Below are 8,714 nucleotides of genomic sequence, written 5' to 3'. Positions count from 1 at the left end.
TAACCAAGGAGCCACAATGGAGGAGTAAAAGAGCCAGACCCCTGAGCTAAGACAAAAGGAAGCGCTAAATATGGAGGTGAGGAAGAGGAGGAGGCTCTTCATTACAGGTGAAAAGAAGACAAACTTGTCAGTGGTTTGAAAGTTCAGGATGATGTTGAGCCCTGTCATTGGGGTCTGGTATTAGTGAAAATTAGGTCTACAGAAATCCCTGAGCAGTAGCACACATTTCTCATTTTGGCTATTAATTCATGTAATCAATGCTAATGTCCTGAGTCGGATTTGAACAGTTTTTCCATATCTTGATGAGTTCTTTCACAGGATACTTTAATGTCTCCGACCATGAAGGGACTTGAACCCTCAATCTTCTGATCCGAAGTCAGACGCCTTATCCATTAGGCCACATGGTCAGTCATGACAGCATCATCTAGCCAAAAAAGAGGAGAAGCTTCTGCTGCCTCAAAGAGGAAGGTGGGGGAGAGAGTCTGCACTGGGACTCTGGACCAAACCCTGTGATGGACTCACAACATCTCCAGGCTGTTTCCAGCATCACTGTTTCATCTGAAGAAGCTCCACCAACTGCAAACATCTGGACTTACTGCTGCAGCTGGAACTCCTGTCTGCAGATGTGACTGAGTGAGCTGTTGCATCTCTGCAGACTCAAACGGAGCTCCGAGCTTCTGGAAGGAAAGGAAAGAGTTGTGAAGTGAAAGTTCAGGTTGTTGCTTGTGGAGGAAAGAGCTCATTTTTGCTGCTGGAAGGATCTCCTGTCTGCAGACTTTCTGATCCTCCAGCAGGAGGCGCTGCAGTGTTGTCCTCATGAGTCCTTCTCTGCTTCTTCTCATCTTCATGCAGTCTGTAGCGTTCTGTGGTGGAGCGGTCGTCACTCTGAGGAAAGTGTTGGAGGTTTGATTCCAGGTGAAAGCTCCTCCCTCATCCTGAGGTTTCTGCTCACAGACTTCATTGTTCCTCTGAACCTGTTAGAAGCTGCATTTTTTTATTGTTGTTTAATGGTCATTTATGTACTTCTTGCTAAAATGCGTTTTTTATGTTTGTTTGTTTTTTACTTTATTTTTAAGGGTTTTGTGTTTTTTAAGTTAATTTGTTGCTGTTAATCAGAGTTTATGCATTAACTTACAAATCATTGTTTTATTAAAGACAATTTGGAGAAATACAAAAAAAGTTTTAAAGACATTTATTTTAATAAAGAATAAAAATATGATAAATGAATCGAGTCACAAAGACAGGAAGTCAGGGAAGAATATGACTGGCGTGTGTAGTTAGTAGGGCCTTCTGGTTAAGTTTAGGAGCAATAGAAAAACGAAAAAATTATTTTAAAAAATCCTTATTGTTTTTGATCATTTAACAACAAAACCTGAAAATGTTTCCCACAGTTTTCTATTCTCAAAGTTCAACATTTTAAGTTCTTGGTGTTACATATTGATCCAGAACCCGTATGAAAAAAGTCATTTTTTTCCACAGCAGAATCGGCTGAAGTTACGTTAATTTAATCAACTGTTAAAGAGTTACCATAACCAAAAAGAATTTAAACACTGGAGCTACAGAGTATTGTTAATAATATATATATATTTTTTTTCAGAACTTGTATTTCCGTGAGTGGAACTTCAGTCTCGGTTTTTGAATGAAAAAAAAAACACTTGCTAGTCTTACTTTGAAAACTGGAAGCTTCATTTACACAAAGATTTATTTACTTCCGGGGACAGTGACTCTTATTTTGCTTTTGTTTTAGTTCCTCAACTTAAAATCCAACATTATTCTGCATTTCAGAGCAAAAATAAATTTTCCCCAGATAATAGTTTACTGCATTCTGCTATATTTCTAAAGATCATGAATCAGTGATCTTGGACGTTGCGAATATTCATACTCAAATTTTGGGAGCAGATGACGAGTATCCGAGCAACTTGTTACAGCCTTAATTGTGATAGCTTCAATGTAGATTAGGGGTCTGCGATCTTCACACTTAAAAAAACAAAAACAAACAAAACAACAACAAAAAAACCCCAAACATTTGGTTAAATTTCTTAAAGACCAAAACTCAACAAGAGCTGCAAAGTTCCACCTCACTGTTTAGAAAATATTTCTTACTTTTTTGGATATTAAGACAATGATATATAAAATGCAGTTTTTAAATATTTCCAAATCTGAATTTTAACAGGGTTTTATTTCAACTTTTTTACTTATGATAGGAAGACTTATAAGCTCCTGTCAAATAAAAAAACACCTGGTTTTAAATAAATCCTTCTGGTTTATTTCTAAATGAAATTTAATAACGTCAAAAATGCCATATTCTATTATTCTGTAAATTTCTATTCTATTATATCAGTTGTGACTCTTAGAAAGATGTCATTTGCTGACAATCATAAAAACATACACACACGCACAATAAAAACAATAGGAGTCGGTGGGTTAAAAAAAAATTCCAAGGATAAAATAAATTAAAAATCACAGGAAGACATAGGTGAAATATCAATGGATTAAACTGATTGGAAATTAATGGATTCAAATAAATAAAAGCTTCTTAGGTAGAGAGTGTTGTATTGCCTGATGGCACGAGGAACAAGAGTTCTTCAGTGTGTCTGCTGCAGCAGTCTGCTGCAAAATGGACTCCTCCTGCTGGTGAAGGCCTCGTGTTGGAGATATGAAGAATCTTCAGGATGGACATGAACACAGTCAGAGTTCTCTGCTCTACCACCTCCTCCACAGAAGCCAGCTTCAGTCCCACCTCAGAATTCGCCCTCTTGATGATTTTGTCGACCTGGCAGATGTTCTTCTTGCTGCATAGAGGAGAGCACTTGCCACCACCAACTGATAAAATGTGCAGCAGCTTTGTGCAGGTGTTAAATGAACACAGCCTCTTGGGAAAGTGCAGCCAGGACTGGCTCTTCTTGTATAGCTGGTCTGTGTTGGTGGTCCAGTCCAGCTTGTGGTCCAACACAAGCTCCACGTACTTGTAGGTTTATACCCCCTCCACGCTGTCTCCCTCTATGTCTAAACATGTAAACATGATCGGTTCAAAGTTGGACAATATTTTCACGGAGTGGACTTTAAGACTTGACGGTAGTGCTGCCACCAACGATTATTTTAATAGACGACGAATCCCCAATTATGTTTGCCGGTTAGTCGACTAATCGGGTAATTTGCACACTGGATGTAAAGCACTCATCTTAACCATGATTAACTTTAAACAAACTAAAAACTAGATATATAGCATTACCTGTGATAATGCTAGTGTGAATGCTGTAAGTTGAATTTGGGTGCTGAAGATGCTAATGCTGATAGCTGAAGATACTGAAATAGATAGCTAAAAACACTGAAGTTTATAGCTGCAATCTCTGAAGTTAAAAGCTGAAAACGCTGAAGCTGATACACGGCTATAATGGTAGTTTAATACCAAATTAGCCTAAACAATAAAAAAGCCTAAATTGGCCAAAACAGCTATCAGGCAGTTGAAGAATTAGTTAAACTCCCAACTGGCCTAAAAAAATAGAAAAAATCTTCAATTAGTCAAAATATCTAGAATGTAGCTAAAATATTAGCAAAACCCCAAGTTAGCCTAAAATACAGAAAATATCCTAAATTAGACAAAATAGCAAGCAGGCAGCTGAAATTTAAGCTAAACTTCAAATTAGCTTAAAAACAAAACAAAAATCCCTAATTGGCCAAAATAGCTAGAATGTAGCCTAAATATTTAGCGAAAGTCCAAATAACCTAAAAAACTGAAAGCCAAAATGCTAGCAGGCAGCTGAAATATTGGCTAAACTTCAAAATAGCATGAAAAACTGAAAAAAATCCCAAATTAGCCAAAACAGCTAGCATGTAGCTGAAATATTAGCTTAATTTTAAAATAGCCTAAAACACCTTAATAAATGCCAAAATAGTCCACAAAGCTAGCAGAATGTCATGATAACTTTCATCTTTACTTCACTCTGACTCCATATATTATAAAGTTACGACTAATCGACTATTAAATTAGTTGTCGACTATTTTATTAGTCGATTAGTCGTCGATTCATATACTAATCGTGGCAGCCATATTTGACGGATATATACAACAATAATTCACAAGATATTTATAAAAGCGATGTTTTATAAATTAGACCCTCCAGGATTTCACGGCACGTTTTTTATGATTGTTGCGGCCCAAAATGCCTGATGTTGCGGCAACTTTTGTGAAAAGTTGTATGTTTTTTTAAAAAAAAAAACGCCTAAAAAGAGTTAATTATTTACAAAAAATCACATTCTCATATTCCAACTCTTTACTGTGACACATGCACTGGGCAAATACTTAATTATCACCACGTACAATGTTGTTGTGCTGTCATTTACCTTAAAGCATAAAATGAACTTTTGGTCCTCCCTGCTTACAATATTCCAAATATTTGTGTGTTGATTTTAACATATTTAGAATAAAATCATCATTATCAGATTAATCCTCAGCTCTCCATGTTCTTCACAGAATCTTCCTCTTTATCTGCTTCAAAAGTATCACTGGTGTAGTCGAGGAAGACCAATGCTTTGAGGATCGGGTTTGTTTTATCAGTAATGTGCTCTGTTTTAGAGAGGGTTCTCTCAGGTGTCTATAGATTTGTTGTGGAGGCGGTACTACATGGAATTATTTTCCTGGCTCTAAATTCTTCCTTTGTAGGATAAATTTCCAGAGTCTCTCTCCGTCTTTCTCTCTTTCTCTATCCAGTCCGCAGCCGCGCGCAATTGTTGTGACTTCCTTTCTGTTTGCATTTAACATTTTTTTTTAATTAACACCCATGTTTTTTCTATGTAAAATAATGTAATAACTTGTCCAGAAAAAATATGTTTAGTTTTTTTTTTTTATCTACTGTGTCAAAAACTAGATTTTTGTCTCTGGGGTTGTGACTCGTTCTGCCACAAATGATTAATTCAGTTCTCAACTAATCACCGATTATTTTTTTCGATTAGTTGACTAATCGGGTCATATATAAAGTGGATGTAAAGTGGATGTCACTTTTGATTTATTAAATATGGTAATTATTATGTCAACTCAAGTAGAGTTTGATTGTGAGAAGAAGTAAAAATACATCATTCCACACCTACTTATTTTACAGCTTTGCAGTTTTCTAAATCCGGCTCTGATCAGATCAAATGCAGATTTTTTCAAGCAGCAAAGTGAAGTGCTTGTTTATCATTGATTAATCTCAAAACATCCTTTCATGACTTCAGTAAATGCTAACATGAATCACACATCATGTGATTATCATTAACTATTGATTATCATCATCAAACAAATTTTATAATAATCCAGAAATCATCCATATGTAATGAAAATCAAGTTTTTAAGTAACAATAGAGTGCTTATTGGTTATTCTCTGACAGAATTATTGCATATTTTATCAAACATTGATGAGTGACACTTTAGGTAACCAACATGTAATATTCATATTGTTTTTAGAGCACAAAAGTACATTAACCCAGCAATCATTGATACAAAATTCAGATCAAGTGAAGAAAATCAATACCTTATTGACTGTAATCAAAACATTTCAGTAATTATTACTGTATATTACACACTTTAAAGCTTATTGGTTGTAATTAAAACTTTCATTATTTCATCACATTGAAGCTCACACATTTGGAATTATTCAAACACCAGTTGATCTTTAACTCGTCTTATCTTCATATTGTAAAATTAGAGTTTCTTTATACATTTTCTTGAATTTATAAATGCTTGAACATTGTTTGAGCTCATTACTTAACTTGTTCCAGAGTTTAGTTCCACACACAGAAACACAGAAACTTTTCTTTGTGGTTCTTATCAATCTGACCTTGAAGTTCCTGCATCCTCTCAGTTTGTTCCTCCTTCATTTTCTAAGAACTGTTTCTGGATATTGTTTGGTAATGTTTCCCCACTAGTTAAATCTTTAAAGAAAGATTAGCTTCTACAACTACGTATATAAAATAATTCATTCAGATAAAGCTGAGGGACGAGTGATGATGAAGTCCACAGTCAAGACAAAGCAGAAGTGCAGTCCACGACCAGGAGCAGGAGGACAGACGACCCAGCAGGAATCACTCTCACTCAGAGATGCAGGATGGTGTCGGGGGCGTGGTCCACGGCCAAGAGTGGGAGCGTGGGCGATCCACCGGGGATCTGAAATCTCTCCCGCTCCCCAGAGGAGAGTGGGAAAGAAGAACAACATGTGAATGGAACTGCATCAACAAAAGCATGGAGAACTAAATACAATAAATAATGAAGAATAGAAGAGAGGAGAAGTAGATGAGAATAGAGAACAGAACCCCAGAGCTGATCTGAATAATAATGGTAGAAAATCTAAATTTATATTTAAACGCATCAATATTAATTTATTAATCTAGCCTCACAAGGACCACAGGAGAGGGAATATTCTCTGATTACTAGCTAGCCTGGCAGAACGCCTGTCCAAAGAGGAATGTTTTAAGGCTAGTTTTGAAGGTAGAAACTGTGCTGGCCTCTCTGACATGAGCTGGGAGCTTATTCCACAGAACAGGGGCTTGATGGCTGAAGGTTCTACCTCCAACAACTACACAACTTATAAGCTACAATCAAAACAGTGAAAAAAATAAAAACGAACGTTAAAAAAACAAAAAAGTCCAAAGCACATAACCTCAGAGTGAAATCTATTTCTACAGAGTAAATCCTCATCTAAAAATGTCGACAGCATGCTCCTCTTGTTGTTTTAAACTGCTGCATCGGTACATTCCATTGAGGAAAACAACAGTAGGACAATGATTGGTACATTGTTGAATTGTAAAGTAGGTGTTAAAAGGTCTTCACGGACCCATTGATGAAGTCTGCTCCCATTGGCTACCCGTCATCTGTCAATCAAACCCCCCAGACGGTCGACGTCAGACCCACAAACGCTTATTGAGCCATCTGATTGGTCAATTTATAACTCTAATAACTTGTGATAATGAAAAAAAAATCTTTAAAAAAATTAGGATTAGAAAAAAGAAGTTAATCAGAAAGCAGCAGAGGAAGAATGATTATTCTGACATATAAAATGACTGAGAAATAACTGTCTGTTTCTCAATGTAAGTCAATGGGACTTTGGCCTTTTTGCAACCCAGTGGTACTTCCTATATGGAACACGGAAGTGGGGGGGGGGCTTGATCAGTCCAGTTCTCATATACAGTCAATGGCTGAAGCTCATCAGGAGAGTTTAGCTGGAGGTGAAGAATTAAACATTTTCAAACATCAGTTTTATTCGTGTTTCATTCAAGTCTCTGCTGATAAGATTTCCTTGTTTGTATTTCTATATATTTTCATCTTTTTCTGTTGAAATGTTTCTAGTTAAACAAGCCTTTATTTTGAAAGAGCCAGTGAGTCAGAAACAATAGAAAGAAACTCTGAAGATGAGATGAGCAACCCCCCCTGGAATGTTGACCCCTGTGCAGTGGACCAGTGGGGGAGGGGCGGCTGAACCAATCACAGAAAGACTGCTGCAGCTTTCCCTCCAAAAGGAACCAATCAGATGTTGTTGCTTGGATTCCTTTGTCTGGAAGTTTCCATGTGGAAGTGTAGAGGTTAATCTTTTATTTTCATTGTTCCGTTCCTTTTCTTGTTTTCTGATTCTTTAACGTCTTTAGTAGAAGGACAAAGACAAAGTTCCTGTTTACACGTATGGACATTGTAGCCACACACAGTAAAACGACCGTGTCGCTCTGTTGTTGTCCATCCCAATGTTTATCCACACAATGTTTCAAGACAGAATTTCTTCGACTCATAAAATGGACGTCGAACAACAGAGTTGCGCCCCCTGGCAGTGAAAACAATTCAAACAATAATCCAGATTTTAAATGTCACAGAAACGTAACACATGAAATCATCAAAATGAAAAGGAATTCTAACTTAAACCTCTCAGTAAATGGCACTTACAGGAAGCTTCTAGAGTCTTTTCTGTTTGTCTGCAGGCTGAGCAGAACTGACTCCTGCAGGATCACAGGAACTTTCAGGGAAATCTCAAAGCAGGAGAAAAGTTTCTGTTTGGAGCTTTTTTCTGTGATTGTGAGACTAGCAGATGATCGGAGCTGCTGCTGTTCAGAGGACTTTGGTGTTTGTTGGAGCTGAAGATCTTCTGCAGCTGCAGGAACCATGTCTTCAGAACCTCTGGAAGATTCTTTCAGAGATCAACTTTCTTCTGCTGAAGAAACCTTCAGACTCTGTGAAGGAACCATCGTCCAGAATGAGAATGAGGAGCTCTGTGGTCAGAGCAGACTGCTGGATATCACCTGGAACCCGCAGCTTCAGCTCCATCACACAGGTATGTTCTCTGCAGACAAACATCCATCAACGTCTTTGTTTTCCTCGTCTGAGCTGCTATCTGCTGATTACTAAGCAGAGGAAAAGAAACTATCCAGGACTACCTCAGTCGTGGCAAACTAAGAGAAAAGAACTGATTAGTGCCGGCAGGTAAACATGTGGTGAATATGTGGAGTACAGAAAACTTCCTGCTTGGTGTCGCGATGCTTGAGTTCTTCTGATCGAAGCTGTAAGAGAACCACTTGTGCATCTTGTGGCGGTGCGTCATTCAAGCCCTGTTCATCAAAGTCCTGGCCGCTGTGTGCTCTAAGATTATCAGTTTTCTCAATGCCCTCTTTCTTCACAGCTTGGTCCTCTGAACTTCCCTCGTCTTCTTCACCTTCCTCACCACCAGTCATTCTTCCCACCACCATCTCCAATGTAAA

General features: G+C 37.6%; 1 non-coding gene across 1 annotated transcript; it reads right to left on the bottom strand.

Annotated features, from left to right (window-relative positions):
- Positions 1 to 334: 334 nt before the first annotated feature.
- trnar-ucg lies at positions 335 to 407 on the bottom strand. Its single transcript has one exon. It is a non-coding gene; the product is annotated as a tRNA-Arg (tRNA).
- Between the last annotated feature and the right edge of the window lie 8,307 nt (positions 408 to 8,714).

This window comes from Oryzias melastigma, unplaced genomic scaffold (assembly GCF_002922805.2).
Source record: "Oryzias melastigma strain HK-1 unplaced genomic scaffold, ASM292280v2 sc00316, whole genome shotgun sequence".
NCBI classification, from domain to species: Eukaryota; Metazoa; Chordata; class Actinopteri; order Beloniformes; family Adrianichthyidae; genus Oryzias; species Oryzias melastigma.
Note: the sequence above shows the minus strand (reverse complement) of the source record. Positions and strands in the feature narration are given on the sequence as shown.